General features: G+C 45.8%; 1 long non-coding RNA gene across 1 annotated transcript; it reads left to right on the top strand.

Annotated features, from left to right (window-relative positions):
* The first annotated feature begins 8,061 nt into the window (after window positions 1–8,061).
* LOC140214289 (uncharacterized) lies at window positions 8,062–16,512 on the top strand. Its single transcript, XR_011891274.1, has 2 exons — window positions 8,062–8,762; window positions 10,745–16,512. It is a non-coding gene; the product is annotated as an uncharacterized lncRNA (long non-coding RNA).
* Window positions 16,513–26,976: the final 10,464 nt, after the last annotated feature.

Here is a 26,976-nt window from a genome sequence, read left to right as displayed (position 1 = left end):
TCAGTTCAATAAAGAATTAGGAATTCGCCATTCCACTATTATAGGTGCTCGTCGCGACTAAACCATTGCTCGTCGCGACTAAACGCTCTTAGGATGACGAGTAATTTCCAGGCGACGAGCGAATACGCTTTATCAAGAACACTGATAACGCCGGCGAGACAAGCATTGCGGCGAAGTTCAATGCGCAGGGATAGCTTCTAATTTTTTTTTTGTTGTTGTTGACGTCATCACGCGTCACCGCGGGAAGTTTGAAAAGTTTAAGGTCAGTACGCCACGTGGTGGCTCTCACGCGAACTAAACCCTTGTGTCCAGAAAAGCTGTACACGTGCAGGCGGCCAGACTTGTACACCACGGAATATGAAAATTCTTGTAGCCTCGAAGTCCATCGACCAAGCCGGCCTGTAGGGTCTTTAGTGATGAGAGCCAGCAGAGAGCATGATGGTTGTCATATGTAAGAGGCATGGGGCACAAAAAGAAAAGGACGATGTGCGCCGACCGGTCCGAACGGCATGAGCCCTCGAGGCGCGTGACGTGAGGTGTGATAAGGGGGAGGAGCGGCGCCAAGCAGGGATTGTCGACGTGGCTCTGGGCCAAGAAGATTGGAGCATCAGCTTCGCACTGGCGACGGGAGCCATGGAGGTTCGGACTGGCCCGTGAAGCTGGCTACCCAGGGTGTGGCCGTCGACCTCAGCGACGTTCGAGCGAGGCTCCCTGGACCTGCTGCAGCCTCCCACGGCGCTGCCGGGCACTCCAGGAATTGTATCCCCCTTCTTCGGCAGAACAGCACGAACGGCAGTCCCCGGGGCTTCTCGTCGGCACTCGGAGACGTAGCGGCGGAGCCCGGCGTCAGGCCTAACCAGGGAGGCCGGAGTGCCACGTTACCGACATAGTTCGGGACACCAACATCCGAGACGGAGGAGCTGGCCGGTCGAAACCAAGAGAACGAAGCTTGCGGAGTCAGCAGGAGCACCGACTGGGATCAAGAGCCGAAGCACATCGGACTTGGAGTTACGTGCGACAACGGAACTTTGTAAGAGCGTTCCTTTTTATTAGCATGTAGCCATAGGCCAGTGTTGCCGGACTTTCGCGCGAAACGCGCTAAGGACGCACGTAGGCGAGGATGAGGACATTGTTTTGGCTATGCAAGTGTGCAGTTTTATTTTTTGCCGATGGACTTTTGACTTTTCCTTTTCGAGTTTTGACTTTTCTATTTCGAGTTTGGGTAAATTAAAATCTGTTTGCTGTGCTCGCCTGCGTCTCCCAACTCCATCTCTCCCAACATCCGCACGGCCCCGAGATCAGTGTGACAATGGTCAGTGACTACGGAAAAAGGGCGACCGTAAAGGTAAGGACGGAATTTCGCAACCGCCCAGACAACAAGGCATTCTCGTTCTGTAATGGAATAGTTGCGCTCCGATGGTGCTAGGAGGCGGCTCGCATAAGCAATAACGCGATCCTGGCCACGCTGATGCTGGGCTAAGACGGCAACCAAGCCATGACCGCTGCCATCTGTGCGCAATTCTGTAGGGGCATCAGGGTCGAAGTGGGCGAGAATGGGTGGTGAGGTTAGAAGAGTGACGAGGCGGCGGCTTCTGCAGTATTCCACGAGAATTGTGCACCTTTCTTCAAAAGATTAGTGAGGGGTCTAGCAATTGCCGCAAAATTTGGAACAAAACGACGAAAGTACGAACATAGCCCTACAAAACTTCGAACGTCTGCGGCTGTCTTCGGAGCCGGAAACTCTCGGACAGCGCAAGTTTTGTCGGAATCAGGCTGTACTCCGGAAGCGTCAACGAGATGGCCCAGAAGAGAAAGTTGGCGGTGGCCAAAACGACATTTGGACGAGTGAAGTTGTAGCTTTGCCTTTCGAAATATATCAAGTATAGTTGTTAGACGCTCAAGGTGAGTGTCGAATGTTGGCGAGAAGACGATGACGTCGTCGAGGTAGCAGAGGCATGTGGACTATTTGAAGCCTTGGAGCAAGGAGTCCATCATACGCTCAAAGGTGGCAGGGGCGTTGCATCTCTGTCCATATCGTCAACAGCAATCTGCCAGTATCCAGAACGAAGATCGATAGACGAGAAATAGCTAGAACCGTGCAGGCAGTCAAGGGCGTCATCTATACGTGGGAGCGGGTAGACGTCCTTCTTAGTAATGTTGTTCAGATGACGGTAGTCTACACAGAAGCGCCACGTGCCGTCCTTCTTCTTAAACAACACCACAGGTGACGCCCAGGGACTCGAAGAAGGCTCAGTTATGTTTTTATCTAGCGTTTTGTTCACTTCATATTGAATTACTCGGCGTTCCGACGCAGAAACTCGATACGGTCGTCGGTGAATAGGCGCAGCATCGCCAGTAAGAATCCGATGCTTGACCGCGAGCGTCTGGTCTAAAGGGCGATCGTCGAAGTCAAAAATATCTCGGTAGGACGATAATACTTGGCAAAGGTCTTCGGCCTGCGCAGAGGACAGGTCCGTCGCAACCATTTTCTTTATGTTGGCATCGGCGCCCAAGGCTGGCGCGAGGGGACTGCTAAGCACGCGAGAACCATATGGTTCATCGGTCGATAACGCTGCCACGTGATGGTCGCCGAGACAATCGACGGTGGCAAGGCAAATACGTTGCGGTAGAATTTGCTTTGCCAATCCAAAGCTACAGACAGGCATGCAAGTGCGGTTCGCAGTAATAGTAAGTATACTGTGAGGCACGGTGACGTGATACTGTATTGGAATGTCGGGCAAAGGAGTGACGAGGTACTCGCCATCAGGAACTGGTGGGAAAGACAACAGTTCAATGTAGGCTATTGACTTTGGCGGCAGGCGAAGAAAGCCGGTGGGGCGTAAGAGGCATTGGGTGCGTCAAAGGTTCTGCGAGAATCGGTACTGGAAGAACAGTCAATAAGAGCAGAATGCGCGGAGAGAAAATCGAGGCCGAGAATGAGGTCGTGGGGGCAATGAGCAGGCACGCACCCAGAATTTTTTTTCGGGGGAGGGTGCAACCCAAAGTAACTTTTCTATGCAAATGTGTGTGTGGGGGGGGGTGTACCTTTACTAGTACAAATGTGAATAACGCCCACCATCCGCCATCAAAACGCGTAAACCCACGAAAGAGAAATGAAATATGGTGTATTTTACAAGTACGCCTGTGCGATACAGCTCTCCGTTACTTGGCGAACAAAGAACCACGTCAAATGAACTCGCACAGGAAAGCGCAGGAAGAACACTGCCAAGAACAAGTAAACAAGCGAAAGTGTAAAATAAAGATTACTTTAGTAGAATAGAACTTTAAAAAACAGCAGTCGGCAACAAAGGCGCACGGACTGCGCGGAGTTGTGTTACTCCGCCAGCCAATCACAGAAATATTCTAGGCACTATAACAGAAGCAAAGAAAATCGTCGTCATGCGGCCTTTTCAAAATGGCGTCGTACTTGATACCTCCGAGCGTCTGCTGTTCTTAGTCTTTTCATCGGCGGAAGCAAGGAGGTGCGCAACAGACATGGACAAAATGTATGGAGTCTGAGCATTTCACTCTTCAAAAGTCTGCGGTGCAGTTCATTTCACTGCTGAACCCATTTTACTCATGAAACTTCACTGCCAACTGAAGTGAAACTGCACAACAAATAGTTGCAGCGAAGCAAGCATGTTATTTCAGTTCAATAAGGAATTAGGCATTCGCTATTGCACTGTAATAGGCGAAGGGAAAGGTATAAAATTACGCGCTAATAATTTTATTTTTGTAATTACCACCTTATTTGGGTAACAGAAAAAGTTGAAGTACGAATGATTTGCAGCCTCGCGGAGGAACAGTCGCTGGCGGTTATGAGGGCGTGAGCAGGGCTTCATTGCAGACTTAAGTTTTATCCGACTATAGTAGCGTTTTTTTAATTAGCTCTGGAAGAAATATTGAGAAATATACGTTTCTGGAACAATCACGGGGGGGGGGGGGGGGGGGTTCTTTTGGATCCCTCGTTTACTGCTCTAGCAAGTTGAGTGCCACAACCGACTCGTATTGTTATTTGGGAAGTTACGTAACGACGCGTGGCCGCCAGTCGCGTACAACCACGTATGGCGCAAGAAGCTGCGATTCTACACGTAGTGCACCGACCGCGGAAGGTTCGAAAAACACCTACATAAGAACAGCAGAGAAGTGGCTACGTTAGGCGGCTCGAATGATAACTGTAGAAGAGTCATTCAGAACACACGGAATTGTCCTCCACTTCGGGCGGCATTTTCTCTACTTCCTTTTAAATAAAACGATGTTGATCCAGAAATATTTTCTTAAACAACGGGTAAATTTGTTAATTTTCGCTTTTCCTTCCTGTTTGGCTGTTGCCTTGGCTCTCTCCCTCAGCAGATCGCTTAATTTCTCAAATCCTTGCGACTCTTGTGTCCAGTTAGCACTTTTGCACGAAAAGAGCTGAACAATTAGGGAAAAACCAGACGAGTTAACGGGTGACAGTCATATTGCCTCTGAGTTTAAGAGTAATTGCAAGGTTTGATGATAAACGCTGTCTCGCATTATTTTATTTTCCACCTTATCTAACCCGTATCACGGTTATATGGTTCCGAGGATCTGTCAACCAGCGTTGCCATCTGGTGAAATCGGCCACCAGATTTCTGAAATCTGGTGAAAATGAAGAGCTCCTGGTGGCCAGGTCAGCAAACCACGTATGGTTTGCTGGCCTGGCAAAATCTGGGGATATCTGGGGAAAACACCAGACAAAATCTGGGGATATCTGGGGAAAACCAGTCTACCGAAACTACCGTCTACCGGCCTTGCTCATCCAAACATTTAGCGCTAGGTAGCGCCTGTGCCCGCACGATTCTAAGGCCTATATTTGTATTTGTCTATTCCTCATGAAATCCCTGTGTTGCTGTGCTAATGCTAGGGTACAGTGAACTAAAGCTTACTGTATCTAAGGTTTATGCGAGTGTGTGATGCTAGCACTAGGTTTCAACGCACATACAGATATAAGAAGTTTGAATAGGCGGCACCGTCTGTTCTAGCGGAGGAATGAAATTACCGTGGAAAGCGCGGGAAGAGCAACGCCGGGCCACCGGCAACGAGTCAAGTGGCCAGCCAATACACGTGCGGACGCTCCGTTCTTTTCGCTTTCACAAAACGCTGTTGCGCAGTATAAAGGCATTTAGCTTCCATGAAATTGGTGGCCTAAGATCCACCCGGGACTTCGCAGGCAAAGCACATCGCAATTTGGTAAGTTTGGCGGTAATTGTTTACTTATGTTGCTTTTTCGTAGCGTTTGCCACAAATGCCCTGATTCTTTTTCTAGACTCAACCGCTTCACACTGTCGTGATGAGCAGTGAAAGCAAGTCGACTCCGAAGGGAGATGGTGATGCAGACTGTGCCAAGACAGTAAAAAGAGCCCGCAAGTCCTATGAATACAACAGGAAGTACCTCGAATCCTGGGAAAAAGAATTCCCATGGCTTACAAGTGCGACATCACAAGGTAGCAAGCTTCCATTCTGCAAGTTATGTCGAAAATTTCTTCGACCACACCACGGCACACTAACCAAACATGCACAGGGAGCTCAGCACAAAGGAGCTGTCAAGTCTGCATCAGTTTCTGAGACGCTGAATTTCCCAAAGAAGCCGAACCTATCGGACGAGCTGAAACGTGCTGAGTTGGAGTTAGCGCTTGCAACCTGCTGCCACTGCCCCACCTTGGCTATTGACCATTTAGGGGAAGTGATAAAAAAATGGCAAAGGAAGCTTTCTTGAGCACCTACGTCTTCACCGTACCAAGTACACTGCTTTAATCAAATCTGTCTTGTCCCCCTCTCTTCGAGACGAAGTTATGGCTGATATCAAAGGCAAGAAGTTCTCTATGATGCTGGTGAGACCACGGATGTCACGGCGGAAAAGTTGCTCGCAATCTGCACCCGTTATTTTAGCGAAAGATCCGGCGAAGTTGTGACTGCATTCCTGGGGCTTTATCCAGTGATTCATGCGACTGGTGAGGCGCTTTTTGAGATTGTCAGAGATTGCCTTTATGAGTATGGGATGTGCCTTTGCGATAGTGGTGGCATTGCCTTTGATGGAGCTGCTGTAATGGGTGGTGAACACAACAGTGTTTGGTCACGAATCAATGAAGAGTCGCCTAATTGCATCCTGAACAAGTGTGTATGCTATTCACTGGCCCTCTGCGTGCAAAAGGCTTTTGAAACGTTGCCTTCTAGTCTAGGCTACCTCCTAACTGAAATCCCAGCATGGTTTTCAAACAATACACTCCGACGCCATGCTTACAAGGAACTTTTTGAAAGCATGAAAGAACAAGAAGTAGAAGCACAAAGTGACAAGAAGTCTTGCCACATGCCATTTTTGAAGCTATCTCGCACACGATGGCTTGTTCGGGGGCGTGTCATCAAAAAATTTATCGAACATTGGAATGAGCTGAAGGCTTACTTTACGTTAGCCATGCAAGAAGGTACTCAAGAAGTAAGGTACAAAGCTCGATTGATCCATGACATTCTCCATGATGATGTAAACTACATTTATGTCATATTTTTGTCTCCCATCGTCCAAGAATTTGAAAAGGTCAATGCCTTCTTCCAGTCAGTGAACATTGATCCAGACAAGATGTACAAAGAGCTTGATCTGATTCACCGAACGCTGAAGTCAAGAATTTTTAACAAGCAAGGGCACAGACTTTCATTGGGAATGACAGACTTTGGGTCTCAATTTGTCAGTGAACTCCTCCGTTGCAAGCACCAGAAGACCAACCTCAACGAAGCTGCTGTGTAAGGGGGGAAGTAACGCTGCCAAGATTTTCTCACTGACTTGCTGAAGGAAGTGGAAAAGCGTCTTCCCTCCAATCAAGCCATTTTTTCAAGGCGTGAGTGGACTTCACCCTTCACGAGTCTTGTCTCAAACTGCACGACTTCCTCTTTTGCAACTTCGCCTTCAACATCTGGTTCAAAAAAACATGGACGTTATTGAAATGCAATACAGGAGAATTGTTATGCATCTTTGGAGTGAGGAGGCCGTCTTCGACGGGAAACTTCCTGAGGATTCTGCAACGTTTTGGGCTGGAATTTTCAAGTTTAAAAATGCCATGGGGGAAAAGCCCTACCAGGAACTTACATTGTATGCACTGGCATGTCTTTCTTGCCCAGTGTCGAATGCAGTGGTGGAGCGTGTCTTCAGTCAGGTCACGTGGTGAAGACGAAGTACAGTAACAAGATGTCGCTGAAAACTTTGGATTCCATTGTACGAATTCGCACAACGTTGGCCTCCAGAGAGGGGTGATGCGTGAAGTTCACTATCACTGACGATATGCTACGCAGGTTTCGTTCAGACATCTACGATGCTCCAAGCGATGATTAAAGGCTCCTCATCATCACAGATGATATGCTACGCTGGTTTCATTCAGACAATTACGATGCTCCAAGCGATGATTAAAGGCTTCTCATCATGATTTTACATAAATAATAAAATGAGTGTTTGACGAATGGTAATTCTTGGTCATTTTTGTGCATTTTAAGGCAATTTTAGTTTCTGGTGAAATCTGGGGAAATTTTAGCGAGTTTCTGGTGTCGTGCCGACTTTCCAATCTGGCAACGCTGCTGTCAACGTCGCGGCGAGCAGTCACTCAAGGAAATAATGAAACAAAAAGAAGAGTTCAACGCAATTGACATTTTCTCTGGCCGCAACTCGTTCCACGTGCATACAGACCAGCTGACCACGAACTGAATCCCTTTCCTGGTCCCTGGATCAGTCTGAACGAAGAAGGTTGACCTAAAGAAGCAACAACGATGCGCGTGACCGTTGAATAGACGGTGACAACTGAATGCATCTCCAGTTAATCGCGCGGGCACCGAATTGATGAGGAAACTGGCCTTCATATCCCAGGAGACGCCGATAACTACCGTCATTCAAACGGAGTGAAAAAGGCAGCAATATGTTGACCACCGAATAGCTGTCAAGACTCAACATTGATTTGGCGGCGCTTTAGGAATCTGTGAGAAGTGGTGGCGTGGGGGGGAGGGTATGCCTGTTAATATCGGGGGGGGGGGGGGGGGAGGAGGCTTTTGGGTATGTGCCTGGCAATCACGGTGAAGAGGACAGGAGTGTGGCGGCCGGTGATGCTGACACGTGCCGTACACATGGCGATGATAGTGTCGCGAAAAAAGTATAGCGCGGGCCTCTTTGCTTGCTTTCCGGGAATTTTGTGAGCTCCTCGACGCGGGGGGAAACCTTTGTACCCCAAATAACGCGGCGGCGCCGGGCATGTACTGCCGCCCGGCCGCCGCGCCTGACGTCACACGTGCACCTGACGCGTCCTCGTCCCACGCTCGGCTGTCAAAAGCCGATTAGTTATGGTCAGAGTGCTTTTGTGTACGGAGTGTTGACGCGACCATTTCTTGACCCCTTGAACTCTGCCGCTCATTGGATGATGTCGGCTTGCCTGATTGGTCGGGGTAACGAAATACCTCATTGGTGGAGAAAAGTGTCTCTTGGATGCTGTGTAAACTTATTTAAGGAGTAGTTCGAGTAGTTTTTTGAGTGAGCAAGTAGACAGCAGCAGACACGGCGCAACTTCACCAGGGGAGACCAGGCTGGTCAGGCAGGCCGACGACGACGGGTATGACACCGTTTTGTTTGTAGATATCTTGTATAGTTTAAACTTACGGCGAATGCCAAGTGAATAAACCTAGTTGTTCAAATGCTACTCTCGTCGTCGTACCTGCGGATTTGGACTGACCCCTGCCAGAGCTCATCCCCATTCATCTTCGTCTCCCTGGTGAGTTGATGCGTCTGATATCTCACGGCTGCGTCACCTCGCTACAGTAGGCACAGTACCGCTATCCGCAACGCGGACGACGCGTGCCGACGCTGGGGTGAGGAGCTTTCAGTCGTCGTCGGAAGGCAGCACTCATAATAGAAAGATGTGCTCCTGTATCGATGAGTGCCGTGACAGGATAGCCGTCAAGAAGGTTTTGGTTCGTAGGTAACGTGAGCAGAGGATTTGAGGGCATGGTCGACAACGCAGTTTCGCCTCCAGAAGCTGCAGTGCCTAGTTTTCCGGCTGGATCCGGGAGGCGATAGGCGGCGAAGAGAAGCGACGGGGTTGCGGTGAACGAAACTGATGGCATCGAGGTGAGGGCGAGAATCTGTAGCGAAGGTTCGGAACAGGAGCATCAGCGGCGGTACGTTCATCGCGAGTGGTATAGGGAACAGCAGGTCCAAAGGTGCGGGAAGCGGCGGCGTATGTCCGAGGATGTGGTGGCCATCGGTTGCGGCAGTGATGAGCGACGTGGCTGATGCGACAGCAGTGGAAACAGATTGGTCTGTGATCAACACTACGCCATTCGTACGGGTTGCGGCGAGATGTGGCAGAAAAGGACTGTCGGGGACGAGGAAGGCCGCTAGAGAACTTGGGAACGCTGGGTTGAGACGTGGAACACATGGAGTTCAGACCCATGTTCTCAAGTTCTTCTCCGACGACGGCCTGAATCATCGCAATGGAGGGTGCTGGCGGATCGGGAGGCGTCGCGGAGAAAGCTGGCGAACAGGCGGCCTCGAGTTCGCGGCGAACAATACGGGCGACGTCGTCACAGGTGGTGGTCTGACGCGGTAGACTCTCACATGTCGATGTAGCAGCAGTGTTGGGTAGCCGCATGATGTGGTGTGTGATACGGCGGCTCTTAGCTTGTTCAAGGCGACGGCATTCTTTTATGATGGCGTCGATAGTCGAGACGTTGCCGAAAACAAGCAAATTGAAAGCGTCGTCGGCGATGCCTTTTAGCACATGTGCCACTTTATCTGCTTCGGACATATTATCGTCAGCTTTACGGCATAGAGCCAAGACGTCGAGGATTTATGAAACGTACGGCTCTGTAGATGACTGAACACGAGACGCAAGAGCCTTTCTCGCGGCAACCTTGCTGCAAAGGGGTCGCCGAACAGTTGCCGTAGTTTTTCTTTGAAACTGTCCCAACGGGTTATCTCGTCTTCATGCGTTTGGTGCCACAGGCGTGGGGTGCCGCCGAGATAAAAGATGACATTGGTGAGCGTAATCGTTGGGTCCCACCTGTTATTAGCACTGGCATGTTCATACAACTTGATCCATTCGTCAACGTCCTGTCCCTCCAGGCCAGAGAACACATCAGGGTCGCGATGTGGGGCAACCGCGATGATTGGAGCAGTCGGACAAGCCGAAGCCGTTGCAGAGGCGGGCTCGTCACCGGGAGGCACGGTGACAAGCTCGATGTACCGACCACTTTGCAGTTCCGTGGCGAGGACGGGGATCGCTCACCTCCATCAGAATGTTACGTGTGAAAAGACACAGACGAAAGAGGCTATTTACAGGCTATTTAGACTGGAGCCAGACAGCCAGGCCGACCCTCACTCGCGCTAAGGTATGGTATGGTATTCCTTATGCGATGGCGCACACCCACTGTGGGGGATTGGCCAAGATTTGGATGAAATTAGGCTATCTTTATTAAAAACTAAAATTGGTAAATCTAAATTAACTGGAGGAAATGAACAAAAATAAAATGTTTAAGAATTCAAGACAATCTCTTTGTAGCAATTATAATATCCTCCACGGTTGAGCAAATATCCCTGTGGCACTTTCCAAGAGAGGAGGCTCCTAGAAAAAGGATATTTATAATTGAAAAGCTCAAACCAAGCTGTGTAAATCTTGATTCTAGATTTTTTCTTTAAGAAGTGAAACGGCGGCAGAATATGAAAAAATGATCTATTGTTTCATCTTCTCCACAGACTGGGCACAGAGGGGAGGGCACCAGACCAGCCCTGTGACGATAGAAGTTTAATTTTGGTATTCGACAACGTAATCGGGTAAAGATGACTTCAGTTTTTCTGGTGTGAAAGGAATTTATGGGCCAAGGGAATAGGAGGTGTCGATATTCTGAAAAATTAGCTACAGCTGGGTTCAAAAAGTCTTGAGTAATTGTATATCTCCTGAATCTAGTAGTCGTCAGGTAAGCTATTGTAGGAAGTAATGGTAATACAGGGCCACTGAGGGCCGCTCTCGTGAGACTGTCAGCCATTTCGTTCATTACTAATCCTTTATGTCCAGGCACCCAAAGCAATCTAATTAAATTTATGTGGGCAGGCACTAGAAAATGAAACGTACGTAAAAGGTTAGTGACACCGTTTGCTGTGAGCGAGGAACATAAGGATAAAGAATCTGTTATTATTACTACTGCCGATATTGACAAATTTAGTTTGCGTAAGGCTAGGACTACAGCTAGAAATTCAGCCAAAAATACGGAATAGAAGTCCGGAATCCTGATTACAAATGACCAGTCTAGAGCGGGAGAGAAAATGCCAATTCCAGATTTTTCTTCACACTGTGAGGCGTCTGTCGCAATGACCGTACTTATAGATAAACTCAATAAATGGTCCTGTAATAAGCCGTTTAATATATTATAAGAGAGACGTTTTGCATTATTTGGGTAGATGTCATCATATATAATTTGTAGGTTCTCTCGCACATCACAAATAGGCGGTACCTCCCAGAGACGTACATTTAAGGGATTTATCAATGTTTGTACGAAGACCACCTGTGGTGTATGAAAACGATGCCAATGTACTCCGAAGAAAAGTGCAGGCTGGGAAATGAATATGTATTTCAATCTTGTAATAGGGGATTCATACAATTTTAAGACTGTTTGCACCGTCAGTAACCGAAATCTACACAATATTAAGGGCAACCTGACTTCTTGGTGTAATATGTTATTGGCAACATATTTCGGTAATCCGCAACACAGTCGTAGGGCTTCCCGCTCAAGTAGAACAAGGGGACGTAATTTATAAGCTGGAGCACCAGAATATAAAACACATCCAAATTCTAAAATGGGCCACGCATACATTTCGTATATCATTAAAGTGGATCTCTCCGCATTCCGGACCGACTGTTGCACAGCTTACGTAGCATACCAACTGCTCGCACTCCTTTTTTAACTATATGGTCAATATGGCCGAGCCAGCTGAGGGAACCGTCATATACTACACCTAAGTATTTCACCGACTCCACTTGAGGTATAGTCTCGAGGCGATAGGATATCGATATATTAACGGGATTGTTAAGAGGGAAAACCAATATCGAGCATTTTCTAACGTTAAGTGAAAGGCGAATTTTGTTTAACCAGGTTTCTATGGCGTTGAGGTAGTTTTGTAGTCGATAATATAGAGAGTGAATATCACTGTCTGATGCGAAGAAAGCAATGTCATCCGCGTATACGTATGTTTGTACATCTTGATGAAGAGGAATGGAACACACCAGAATATTAAATAGTAATGTTGAAGTGACAGCTCCTTGAGGAACACCTCGTGATTGATTATATATACTCGAGGAAACGCCTCTCAGACTGCAGTAAAATGTTCTTCTATTTAAAAATTCACCAATCCAGTTTGAAAAATATTTTGGTATCTCTAGATTTCGCAATATATCTAATAAAATTAAGTGTTCTACACTGTCGTAGGCTTTGGAAATGCCTAATGTCACAAGAGCACCTATTTGCCTCTGTCGGCGTGCTAATTTTATTCTACTTTCTAGGTCCACGTGAGCATGCCAAATTGAACATGATGGTCGGAATCCAATTTGGCAGGGGCTAAGCAAGTCCTTGTTCTGTATAAATTTAATCACGCGGACATATAGAATTCTTTCAATTAATTTAACCAAATTTGAAGTTACCGCAATTGGCCTAATGTTATCTATTGTATATTGTCACGTGGTGGTGACGTTGAAGAACACAGTAGCAACACTGTGAACGACTAAACTAACTTTTATTAGGCGAACCTGTGCCCACAAAACAGGCTACACTTATAGCACAACGATAGAGGCGAACACAGTCGGCGATCGTCGAAAATCTGATCAGCGGGTCAAGCGCGTCGGCTTTTATACAGCAGTCGTCGAATGTTCCAGACTAATCGTTGGAACCCGCGTGCCTTCCACAAAGTTCTACACCATTCGCGTCACGCGATGAAATCTGATAACACAAGGTTCGATAACACAGAAGCATCGATAACTTTCCAGAAACTTCGGATGCATGCAGGCGCGTCCCGCGCTGTGCGATACCATTTGTTAGGCGGCGAAACATGGTCGCCCGATAAAGATAAGTACACGTGTCAATATCCTTCTCCGTGATTTTTAATAATAGGGATGATTTTAGCAATTTTCCACACAGACGGAATCCATGAGAAGCGAATTGAGTAATTTACAATAGCTAAAAGGTCATCAGGAGCTTCCTTAAATAAAATTCTGATCATAGTAGACGTTACCCCATCCACACCGGGAGCTGAATCTGGAAGTCGCTCCACGATTTCAGCCAATTCTAACATGGAGATTTCTGTAAAATCATCTGATGCCCTTCGTAAGCGAGAACAACTTGGCATGACAGAAGCAAATCTAATTTCTAATCCCTTCGCGATTTCTTCTGGTGATTGTTTCATTTCATCGCTACTTAAGATTATAGAGTCAATATTAATTTGACGCGGAAGAACTTTTCTACAAAATCAAATCAAAATGCTTACAGTCGAATTCATCTTTGGCTTTAGAAACTGTATGTTTAAAGACAGCTCGAAAAAATTTATAGTCACTCCAATTTTGGGGACTCTGGTTATGCAACAATTTTTTCCAAGCAGCTTTTCTCTTTCTGTAGTCTCGAGTGCATTCTTCATTCCACCAAGGACTGTAAGAATTTCTTTTATGCAATCTAATCTCAAATTGAGCCTTTCTTGAGAACTTTCCAAAGCGGAACAGATAATCGTGGTTTTTTGTTCTGTAAGCTGATCAGACAGAAATGAAAGAACATTTCGTAAGCATTTTTTAAAAATGTTGTAATTTATGAAAGTTCGAACCTGGTCACTTATAAATGCTACCGGACGTGCAACGTCAAATACTATTGGAAGGTGATCACTGCTTGTCGAACAATCAATAGTCGACCAAGAAGTTACGGAGAGACTCGGGCCAGAGAATGTAAGATCTAGTGAAGAGTAAGATCGGCCTCTAACAAACGTAATAGATCCGGAGTTTACACACGTTAGTCGATTGTCCAACGACCAGTTCCACAATCGGGTGCCGCACAAATCTGTTCTTAAACCCCATGAGATATGGTGAGAATTGAAATTACCTGAGATTACAATGTCACGTCCACAAGAGTTAATAACACTATCCAGTGTGCTAGTGTCCTGTACGCCAGATGGAAAATATGCATTAACTACGGTAAAAGGACAACATCCCGGGAGAATCAGTTCTATCGCTAGGATTTCACACTCTGGAGTAGAAACATGAAATGAAATTTTAGCCTTATGGCAAATTAAGTGTAAGTAATCCGCCACCTCTTGTAGGACGGTCTAATCGAAATGACCTGTAGAATTTCAGTTGAAAAGATTTCTCAGGATTTAGCCACGTTTCTTGTAACATAACTAAATCAGGATTAAGTTGAGAAGTTAAACAAGTTAAATTTAGTGATGCAGAATATAAACAGCGGCAGTTCCACTGAAGCACTTTTAGTGATCCTATTTTTTGGAAAGCGCCGCAGTCGAAACTGCCTTCTGTAGAATGTTATCCTTTAGCACAACACTGGACTGACTTTTCTTAGCTTTTGAGTGAGGACCGGGGGAGGAGTCTTCACTAATAGAAGACATGGTTCTTTTATATGCTCGAGCATTTTGTTCTACCTCTGTCATCTCCAAATCTGTATTAATCAGATTACAAGTTGTAGGGCCCGCGGAAGAGGGAGTTGAAAGTCCAATATCATTATAGCAAGGATTGGCGTCTGATCTTTCATGGTTAGTTTGGTGCTCAGGATCAACTGTTTGCGTTGGTACAGGAGCTGGGCAGGTAGTTTGCATCAAATGAGATAAATGACTAGAAACGGCTTGTGAGATACATTCACCAAGGCTCATTGCCAACCTTTCCATAGCTTTTGTAACTGCCTTTTCCACAGCGGCCTCTATAGTTGCAGTAAGTGATCGGTCCGTGGTAAGATTTTGTCTGCCTATTATCCCCGCATGGCCAGATGCCCTTTCTTTCACAATTAATGTTTATGGCCTCCATCCTAGAGCAGCGTCGACGATCAATTATTTCAATCACCTGTAATTCTTCAGCCCTAACAGAACACTTTAAATAAGTGGCTGGATGATTTCCATCACAGAGACAGCATCGCTCTTCTTGGGCATTACAATCACTTTGAACGTGTTCTCCCCCACATGCGCAACAACGTTGTCTTGATTTACACCCTGCCATACTATAGCCGTATCGCCAGCAATTGCGGCATTGAATCGGACGCGACGCCAGGGGTTTAACTCTGAACACAAGGGGCCAAACCTTTAGCTCTGACGGGCAGAAAGTTCCAGCAAAAGTTGCAATCACGTACTGATTCTGTTGGGACCCGCTTATTGTCTACCACTCGATTGCATCGGTAAACAGCAATTACTCCAGTCCCAGACAATCTCTCAAGTGTTTCAGCGAGAGAAAGATCAGCATCGACACCTCTGACTATTCCCTTAGTCAGAGGTGTCGGGCCGCAACGACCAACTTCGTCGTTCTCGCGGCAGCCCGTCTCTTGAGCATCGCTCGATAATATCGTAATAATATGTTGCTACTAAAAATTCCTATGGCAGTGTTAAGACTACAATGAAAAACAAAAACAAAAAAAAACATACAAGGCAAGCACAGCAGCTTGTGAACCAACTCCTAATATCTGTACTCGCATCTGTCTGTAAATTCGTAAGCGTGTTTTGCATTTGTGTACATTTTTTATTTCCCCCATTCTAACTTTTTGTGTGTGTGAACATGATTGTGCTTCTGTGCGTGTTTGCATTTCTTCTTATTTCTGTCCCTTTATTCTATATTAGCATTTGTTCTCGTAATTTTTCTTTCAGCTTTGTCTTTTTTTTCACAATTTCATTAACTTATCTGATGAGATTAAAGCCTTTCTCTCTCGTCTACCTTGTCTTCTCAATCTGCCTTCTCGCTGTGTTTTCTGTCCTTGGCTCTAGTGTTGTTGTCACAATGTGATTAACCTACCTGTGCAAAAGAAAGTTCTATTAGCCATGACAACAGAAAAGTGTACAGATACATTTTGTTAAAAGTATCACATGGGTTGCGCAGTAACATCGCTTCTTACCGCTGTTAATATGTTTATGCATGAATGAGTGCGGCAGCTTGTCAGAAATGCACATGAAAGGATGCCATTTGTGATACAGCACCTTGCTATGTTGTTGTATTTTTCATGTTTCCAGACTTAGTAAACAGATGGTTTTGCTGCCCATGACATATGGTGGTACAAATTTTCAACACGAAGAACATTGTGCAGTGGGGTGTCATTTCTTGTCTGAGACTTTCATCGTTACAAAGCCATATTTCAGCGAATGCAGCCCAGCAAAGTAGTGCACTTAGAGATTTTGCAACTTTCACCATTTATTAATTCACCAATTTCATCGTATGAATATGGCCGTTGCTTTGCCTATTGCTTGTGCAATGAACAAAGTACCTCAATAAAGCACATTCAACTTTACTCGACACTTTTCCGGTACAAAAAGGTCTAGCAGAGTTATTCAGGGTTAATAATTATGCTTGCATTCATATTACTTGCCCAGCCAGATAAACAAATTAAACAATGGCTATGACATGAATGTGATTTAAGTACAGAGTGCTAATGGTGCCTTTCAGGGTGATCCCGACTACTGCTATTTCACCATGCAGCCCATCAAGCTTGACGGTGGCTGCCCAAATTAGTATTATGGGTCTCACCAAGCTAATGACATTTTTTTAATCGTTCTCCTATTTGGATTACTTGCCTGAGCCAAACAACCAAACTAAACAATGCAACATCAGTGCACATCAATGTGCTTTGGCATGCAAGCTGCTAACAGTGGGTGTCAATTTCGCTTTGACTTGCTATTTCACCAACAATGGCTATGACATGACTGCGCTTTAAAGTACAGACTGCTAAAGGTGCCTTTCAAGCGTGCCTTGACTACTGCTACTTCACCATGGGGCCCGTCAAGCTCGACTGTGGCTACCGGATAGAGTATTTTGGGCCATCTAACATTGGCATTATTCATTTCAACAGGCTGTAAAGAACAATAGGTGCAGCACGACTTGGAAACAGGCAACAAGGGCAAGTCACTGTCCTTGCATTGCTATAATTTGTTCAAGTGGCTCAATGAAATTAACAATGACTGTGCTGTGGAGTAAACTGAGCAAACAGTGTGTTTTTGTTATTGCTTGCCTGCATTTGTTGGCCTTTAGGGGCATGTAAAGCTTGACAATGGCTCCAACATGGCTGCTTCAGAAGACCTGCAACTTACGATTGCTTCTTGCAGTGCTAGCATTGGCATTGTTCATCCCAACAGGCTGTAAAGAACAATAGGGGCAGCACAACTACTTGGAAATGGGCAACAGGGGCATGTCCCTCTGCTTGCACTGCTATTATTTGTTCAAGTGGCTTAATCAAATTAACGACGACTGTGCTGTGGAGTAAATTGAGTCAACGGTGTGTCAGAATTACCAAGAATTGAGCTTCCATTAAAAGGAATATACAGTCAAATGAAGTTCAAGTAGGCCGATTCTTGGGTTAGTTGGTACGGTTTACTCATAATGGCAAAGCCTTTAGTGCAATTCAAAAAGACAGGGACGTGATTTCTGTGTCTCTGTCACGTCCCTGCCTTTTTGAATTGCGCTAAAGGCTATGCCATTATGAACAATCAAATGAACTGCTTATTTATTTATTTGAGAGGTCAAAGGATGGATGGTTCGCTGCTGCAAACCCACCGGCAAAATTTTGATAGTTCTAATAAGGGCTATTCTTTCATTAATAAGAAGCTGTTATGCTTTTTCGAGTGTCTCAATGCCAGACACCTGACAGTTGGAGTGACTTTCTTCAGTGTCATGCTCATCCATCTGTATGACGATGTGTTGGATGTGATCACTCCCAGACGTGTCAAGTCTGAACTTTGCCACCAGGTCCATCACATGGTGAATGTTCTTTCTCCAGTCTTCCGCCGTTACGTGCTTGATTTCTTCCCTCATCACATCTTCGACCATGGACAGCTTGAAGTCTCTGTTGTCCGCAGCGACGCCACTATTTCACCTTTGCCCACACGAGCCCAATGGGATTAAATTCACAGTGGTATGGCAGGAGCCTGAGTACAACGCAACCGGCCCTTTCATAGCACAGAAAGTGTGTCTTTACAGATGCCACCAACTCAAGCAGCTGCTTCTTCACAATCCTTTCAATATAGGCAATGTTAAATACTTTACGAAAAAAACTGCTTCCACTTCCAGCTCTTTTGCACTCTTTGTAGCCTGTTTAAACACCTCTCCAAATACAGTGGTTGCCATCAGGTTCTGCGGCAAATTCTCGCTGTCATATGACCTGAATTGTTCATGTGAGACTACATAAGTGTAAGGCAGTGTACTAGCTTGAAACTGTGCTACAATGGAGTTGTCCTGACCTCATCAGTAGCCAAGATGGCCAATTTTCCAGGAAACCATAGCAGTAGTCAGAAGTATGGCATTTATGAAAGTTTCATCACCAAGGTCCTGCAGAAGAGCAGAGCTCAGCATAGGAGCCTTGACATCACTTCCTTGGATATCAATTGTGCTTACCGAACCTTGTTGCAAGACATTTTCCGTCAGGCAGGCCTGGCAGTGTTGGGGCAATCTTTGATGCTCTGAACTAGTTTGATGTGATTTTTTGTTGCATTTGTCTTTATTGCTCCTTCTTGAGTATTTGTATAGTGACAAAGGCTTCCTTAGGAGATATTGCTTTAATACTGAACTTAACGTTACAGCGCAAACACCTAAGACGAACCACAAAAAGAAAAACACGACACACACTGGCGCTGACTAACAACTTCTTTTTTTCCTTCGTCGTCGATGCATATATATGCCTAGGCCACACAACATCGCAGGGGCAGAGAATACATTACTGACATCTGCCAACTTATCGCATACGCAAGCGTAGGAATTCAAATTCTGATGGGTGCAGGGACAAAGATGTGTCACTGATGCAATTTTTGCCTTGTCTTTTTATGTGGTAGGCCTCTAAGGCAAGCCGCGCACGCTTATTCTTGCTTTTGTCAAGAATTAACGTCCGATCTAGTCGCGCCTCACAATTTCTGCAAGATTCCCTGAGTCGCTCATTGACGCAACGCCCTGTCTGGCCAACGTATGTCTTGCCACATGAGAGTGGAATTGCTTTAATAGATGTTTTCCAAGAAGACGAATGTTGGATGTGTTTTCATCTGCTTTATCAGAAAAATCCTTTTAGTTGTTTCATATTCTGGTGTGCACGACACATTGTGATGCAAACACTTATTGTTGAAAGGCAATATTTTTGGTACTTACTACAGAAAGTTCAAAGTCACCATTTCCTAGTAAGATTTGTTGATCACTGTTCCTAAAGTCCTGTCATTTGTGTGAACCTGAAACATTTTACAGGCACTCCCATCGTGTATTTGTGCTTCATCTGCTGTGCCATGAGACTAATTAGTTATTTGCTGTCTACATCCAGCAAAACATCACCTTGCAAAGCTGCACTTGAGTATTTAGCTCTCCCTGTTAATACACAAGTGCAGAGGTACTTACAGCTGACACAATGCTTATTGATTGGGATGACAGTACACGAAGAGGCACATCTGTGGAAAACAAGTTGAGCATATGCACTGAGAATGTACGCATTTATGCTGATGGACACATGAAGAACATCCTAAGATTTGTAAGCGTTTTTGGAGTCTGCGTTACCAGGCAACTTAGTTTTTGCAGTGGTGTCATGTCTTAGGGTTCGCAACAGCGGGAAAGGCAAAAATGGAAAGGCATGGAAAGTATAAATGTTGATTCATCCTTTATTGTAAACCTGTTCTGGCTCCTGGTCCTGAGCAGGACAGAAGGACATGTCCAAGCAGGACATGTCCAAGCACGAACATAGCTGATAGCCCAGCAGCATCTCGAAGGGAGATTTTCCTCCTGTTTGGGGGGTTCTCCTGTAATTGAACAACAGTCTCATCAGGTTATCTTCCAGCAGCCCTTCTGTCATCTTGTGCAGCCCACCCTTCGTGGTTTGAGCCGCTCTTTCTGCAGCTCCATTCGATTGTAGATGGAATGGTGCTGTATGCAGGTGCACAATATTGTTTCTTGCTACAAACGTGGTGAACTCCTGACTACTGAATAGTGTGCCATTATGGGACACGATTGTGCGCGGTACCCTGAAATGCCAGAACATGCCTCGAAAACACCGAATAGTACAAGCTGTGTTCGCGTGCCTCATGGGAACGGCTTCAACACAGTTTGTGTGTGCATCTACCACTGCCAGGACCATCTGGCCTGCTGGACCATGTGGATGCGAGACCACCTGTCAGATGTTTTTGGCCAATTTACTGGAGGGGACTGCTGGAGGCATGGGCAGGTTCTGCACACAGTTTGTACAGTGAGCCAAGTTCTCTATGTTCGTGTCCAGACCTGACTATCAAAACAATGACTGCGCCACTGATTTCATTGATGACGAGCCCTGGTGTGTTTCATGTAGGAGGCGTAACATTCTTCTTTGTGCTGGAGACGGTATCATTATCCGACTGCCCCAGTAGAGTAGTTGGTGGGCCCACGACAGTTCTAATTTGCGATTGAAGAACGGTAATAGTGATCGCTCCATTCCCTTCGCCATTCGAGGCCATCCATGCAATACCTAGCGCGTGATGTGGACTAACACCAGGTCCTTGGCGGTTAGCTCCTGTAATTCGTGGGTCATTGCAATACCTTCTTCAAGGGCCTCCAACGACAAGACGTATTTGGGAAGTTTGCCTTCCGACGTTGGACCAGTCGCCTCTACTGGCAGTCCATTGAGGGCATCTGCTGTCATCAAATGTCTTCCAGGCACGCACTGTAGCTTGTACTGGTAGCCACACAGGAACAGTGCCCACCGTTGAAGCCGCCATGGTTGGTGTCTGGCGATCAGGCCTCAGTAGTCATCAGTAGTCCCAGCAGGGGTCTATGCTCGGTGACCAAGGTAAACTGTCGACTAGAAGGTAATCACGGAAATGAGAAATGCTGAATATAGGAGCCACCGCCTCTTGCTCCAGCAGCAAATAGTTTTGTTCTACTTTCATTAGCATTCTGGACCAGAATCCAATTGGTCAGTGCTCGTTTTCCTCCGAGTGAAAGAGAGCCATTCCCCCGCCATACAGGGACGTGTCACATTCTAGCTTAAGCTCCTTGTTAGGGTCGAACTGGATCAAAAGTAGTGCATTCTCTGGATCAAAAGTAGTTTTGCTTAGCTTTTTCAAATGCAGTCTGTAGTGGCAGCCGCCACTCCCAACGCGCTATTTTTTTTCCATTAACGGGTACAATGGCAAGAACACCGTGGACATATTCGGCAAGAATCATGCGCAGTATGTGAGCATGCCTAAGAACGAACACAACTCTGACATTTTTTAGGCATGGCACTTGCATGATGGCACCTGCATTCTTCTCAATGGGGTGCAGTCCTTCACAATTTATGCGACGCCCAAGGTATGTGACTGAAGGTTAGAATGACAGAAAGCTGAGCTAGTTGGTAAGGATTCATTATACATAAAAAGGGTGAGGCATGCAGACAGGACACAAGAGAAGTGGACAACACTAATGTCGACTATTCACTGAAGGGAGCACTGAGGCGAAAAGAAGAAAGAAGACACAAAACTCACTTGCGCAAGCTCTAGAATGGTATCACCACGTGTCAGTCGGGTGCATGTGCCAGTCTACGTGAGAGATAACTGTTAAGGCACTTAATCTCTTCCTTATGTAAAGTTTCATTTCTAGTACTCTGAGCCCTTTTCCATGTTCCCCTACTTATCTACACAATCCTGCTTTGTTAGCTTCCTTAATTGTGATATGTATCTTCTGCACTAGAACCATGACGTGGTTTACTCGTAATCGTGTCGTCCCATTGGAAGTTCAAATGATGTGCGGCTTCCTTCAACCATCAACTGGACATGCCAGGAGGATTGGAGCTATTCTTTCCGCTGAATCATGGCGCCAAGTTAGGTTCTACCAGGAGAGTTTAAAGGTTCGTTGCACGGCCCTGGGAGACTGTCGCCATTGGAACCGCCTTTACACCAATTGGAACAGGTTAGCCGTGCAACACACGGACTTCCTGTGGAGGACGAAACTTCCTGAGCTTCAACAAAGTAAGAGGAAACACTTTTCTAATAATTCAGCGTCAAATAATGTACTGGTTCTTGGAGACACTATCGTAAGTGATACCCATAGAAAAACCCTTGCTTTAGGTCCTAAGCACTGTTTTAAGCCTAACATAAAACTCTTTAAGGTTTTAAGCATACCGCGCTGCATAACCAGGTAAGTCCCGAAGAAGAACGCTCGTGCTGTATTTCAGATTGCATTGCAAGCATTAAACAATCAAATTCTCATTTTAAGACATCTGACCCTGTCTGACTGTTAGTTAATTACCTTGTGGTGCATAAACTTAGACCAGTAATATCTGACAAGGAAGGTTATTTCGTAATTATGCCAGATGACATGTTTTCAGAAAAAGCGATTTCAGCCATAGAAAAGAATTTACAGCCAGTAAAATTCAAGCCTTCGGCAGTTAAGCAATGTTCGGTTGACCTCCTGTCAAGACATAATCTTGACAGGGTTGTCTCTAATGTCAAGAAAGCAAAATCCCTCACCTTAGAACTGTTTTTCTTGGCGAAAACCCATAAGCAAGAAATTCCTGTTCGTGCTATAGTGTCAGAGAAAGGAACATGGCAGATCTGTGTCACTAGTTACCTACAGAACTGCTTAGCTTAACTAGTTTTTTCAGACCCCTTTTGCTTGTGTAATTCTCAGGCACTGGTTCAGTATTTAAGAGAGGAAAATCCTGGTGATTGTACAGCTTTTAGTATGGATATCGAAGACCTGTATTACTCCTTGCTGCACGACGGGTTGCTAAATTCCGTAAATTAGTGCATTAAAGAACAAGTGCAAGCGTCGGCTTTTATCGACAGATGTGGTGTTTCCACGGGAGATTTTCTAGAAATTCTTTCAATGTACCTAAAGTTGATGCTGATTGGGTGGAGAGATGCCGTTTCTACAGAAATCAGGCATTTGTATTGGCTCGAAACTTGCCTCTATTCTTAGCTATATTTACCTGAGTAGGGTTGACAGCTGCTTAGAGAAAGCCTTAGGTGATTGGGTTATCAAGATATTTCGTTACGTTGATGATTACCTGATTTTCTACAATAGGGAAGAATTCGATTCCGCTGCTACCTCAGTAAGTGAGCAATTTAAACTTTATGAAAGAGGATTAAGTTTACCAAGGAATTTCCTCAGCAACACGTAACTTAGTTTCTAGACATTTCCTTGGTCTTCAAACAAAATCACGTTTGTTGGCAGTACTCCTCAAGATGTTCGAAGCCGTTGTTAAACTTTCAATCCAAGCATTCCAAAGTAGTAAAAAATGGAATTGCCATGTCATGCCTTAAGTCTTCTCTCACCAGATCCTGCATGCACAAAATGAGCATCAGTTTTAATGCACAGATCCGGCGCCTATTAGAAGCAGGTTATCCTAGCGTAGCAGTGGCCACTGTGGCCACTGTGGCTGAATGCCTATAGAAGTCGGTTTCAAGAAGGACGGACGTGATTACAGAAAGCAGTAATAGCAAAAAAAGAGTAGTGGCTATTCCGTACATTCATTCAGTATCGCACAGGCTTAAAAAAGTTGCAAGTAGATATGATGTTAATGTTGCTTTCACTGATCCTAATAAGCTAGGTAAGATATGTGCTGCTGTGCAGAGGAAAAAGGAGCAGGTAAAAGGCAAAAAAAGAACAGATATTTGTCCGGTGAAGCACAATAAGGACAACAACTTTACTGACTGTCGTATGGGTGTCATTTATAAAGTTCCCTTTAGCTGTGGCCAGTTCTACCTAGGGCAAACGGGGAGGTGTATCAATCAGAGGCTAATGGAACATAAAAGGTCATTAACTGGTGGATCGTCTTCTAATCTTTTCCTACATTGCCAAGATTGTAACTGCACGCCAGAGTTAGACGAATGCACGATAATGTACAGGCACAAGAATGGAGATACGCATCTTATGGTAGAGGCATGGCATATCTATAATGTTGGAAGTGCGTGAGTGAGTCAGCCTTCAATTACTTTACATAAGGAAGAGATTAAGTGCCTTAACAGTTATCTCTCACGTAGACCGGCACATGCACCCGACTGACACATGGTGATACCATACCAGAGCTTGCGCAGATGAGTTTTGTGTCTTCTTTTCGCCTCAGTGGTCCCTTCAGTTGATAGTCGGCGTTCGTGTTGTCCACTTCTCTTCTCTTGTGTCCTGTCTACACGCCTCATGCTTTTTATGCATGGTGACTGAAGGTTATTGTAACTTGCATTTGTTGGCTCTGTGCTTAATGCCACGGTCTTGGGACCGTTCCAAAACTTCCTTAAGCCACTCTCCATTGCCACTGCTATGTTCTGCCACTAGCACATCATCAAGGTAGGCTCGGACGGCTGGTAACCCCCTGAGTATAGCATCCACCTTTGAAAAATAGCCGGTGTGGATGCTATACCAAAACGGAAGTCTGTTATAACAAAACAGACCACGATCAGTGTTAATAACACACAGCTTGTTTAATGCGTCGTCGAGCAGTACCTGACTGTACGCATCCTTCAAATCCAATATGCTGAAGCTCTGACCCCCACTTAGGCTAACAAACATGTCGTCGAATACCAGAAGTGGATAATGCTCCAGATCACATGGAGGTCTGAGCGTGACCTTAAAATCTCAGCATATCCTTACAGTACCATCCTTTTTTAATACCACTAGTACAGGCATAGCCAACTTTGCATGTTGCAGCAGTGATAAGACTAAGTGCCACCAACTGGTCAATTTGGCGTGAGACTTTATCATGGAGTGCGTAAGGAAAATGACCAGCATTGCAGAATTTAGGTGTCACCGTCTCCTTGACCTTGAGGCTTGTGGGAGGACCTTTGATGAGACCCAGGTTTGCCGAGAAAATGTCTTCATAACCGCGAGCAGCCTGTTCACCAATTGCTCGGTTGGCCTAGTATCGGCTGAAAAAATCTGGCACTGTCAGCTGTCCAGTGAAATGCCCCTCTTGTCAAGCACAGTTATCAGGTCGCATCCACACAGAGTTGGTTCTGTACAGTCAAGCACAATTAGCATGCACGGGACGGACACTTTTTTTGTATCGCACCGACAGTTCGAGTTCACCCAGCACAGGCAATTTTTCTGCGTAGCACGACTGCATAGCACGACTTCATTCGTGGCACCTTGAAACGTGGCCACTGTGCACAGTGCCTGTGATAAACTTGTGAAGCTATGATGCATACCAGGAATCCCGTATCGATTTCCAGAGGCAGTTCCCTGTCTCCCCAACAAAACGTGCATCTTATAAGGCGTACCAAGCCATTTTTCCTTTGTGAAATCGGTGTCCAGACGTGTGCCCCGCTGGCTTTGTCGTTATCATCATTGTTTGACGCGGTCAGCATGACTGCCAATGCTTTTACAGTTGTGTACGCTTTGAAACATTTACCTCTGCTGGCGTGGCACAGCACAGCCTAGCTACGTGACCATGCCGCCCACAAAGAAAACAGTGTGCTTTCACCCACCAGCAGGCGTTATCGTCATGCTTCATGCTCCCGCATCGACCACAAGATTGGGCTGTGCTTTGCTTATGGTTATCTTCAAATGATCGATGACGGACTTGCACTTTGAGCATGTTGGCGGTTCTACACTCATATCTTTAGCATTGTTGTCCACTGCTTTCGCTGAAATGGCCGGGCTTTCGGCAGCATCTAGCGTTATCCCTTCCTTAGTAATTGCTTGCATAGATTAGTCGAATGTCCAATAATCCAATCCCTCAAATGCGCTGCCAAAGTTGCAGTTGTCTGCTATGCGCCGTATGTTGACGAGAAACTCTTGCACTGACTCCCCTTGCTGTTGGCAAGGCGCAAAAAACTTGCAGCTCTCTGGTGTGTTGTGACACTTGGCATCGTAGCAGCCCTTCAGAGCTGCAACTGCTTCGGCATACATGATGAAATTGGGTGTCTGGCGCAATTCGGCCAGCTAGCACTTGAACTGTTTGCATGCTAAGAGCAGCCACAAGCAGTGGCTGTTGCTTGTTCATGTCGGTAATGTCACTGGCTTCAAAATATGCTTCTGCCCTTATGAGATATGGTTTCCACTTATCTCTGGTATCGTCGAACAGCAGTAGCTGGAGGCTATCCATGGCTCTCTTTGGTGCTTCACGTATCGGCAGTTCGTCTTGGCCCACTTTCATCATAAGGTTGGCATCTGTGATCTTCGTCGCCACTGTAGTAAATGGGCTATGACCAGGGCAATAGCATGAACAATACGCAGGCTCATAGTAAACAACATCTTTATTTATGACTATGGGCAAAACGAGAACAAGGTGAAAGCAGGAGCCAACGTTTCGACAAGTCCACTTGTCGAAACGTTGGCTCCTGCTTTCACCTTGTTCTCGTTTTGCTCATCATCTTGAATTTCTATCTCCCGCCTTCCCCGTGGTTTCCCTGACTTTATTTATGGTACCAATGCATTGTATGGGATGCAGTGCTGGAAAGGTTTGGGCAAGGGAAAAGGTAATAATGATATTGTCATTCAAGAACAGGGGGAGTAAGAACGGCTGGTCCGCAATGACGAACAACAAAACTTTAACACACAGAGGTCGCACAATCGACTGCGACTGGTGACCAAGGATTGACATAGAGTGACAAATGGTCACACCAGCTAGCTCAATTTGCCCATCACCGCCCAAAAATATGACAATCCACCTTTTTCATTTTCCTGTGCTGCCCTCTGCCACACGCCGCAGGAAACATTTTGAAAGGGTGCCAAGGCTTTTGCCAGTTGATTTGTGCAACTGCATTCATGTTGAGTGCATGTCGGTTGTGCATTTTGTGGATCACAACATTATTAATGGATTCTCCGAGGCAGCATGTCATTCCTG

Source organism: Dermacentor andersoni, chromosome 11, assembly GCF_023375885.2.
Source record: "Dermacentor andersoni chromosome 11, qqDerAnde1_hic_scaffold, whole genome shotgun sequence".
NCBI classification, from domain to species: domain Eukaryota; kingdom Metazoa; phylum Arthropoda; class Arachnida; order Ixodida; family Ixodidae; genus Dermacentor; species Dermacentor andersoni.
The sequence above is the reverse complement of the archived record's forward strand: the minus strand, read 5'-3'. Positions and strand labels throughout refer to the sequence as shown.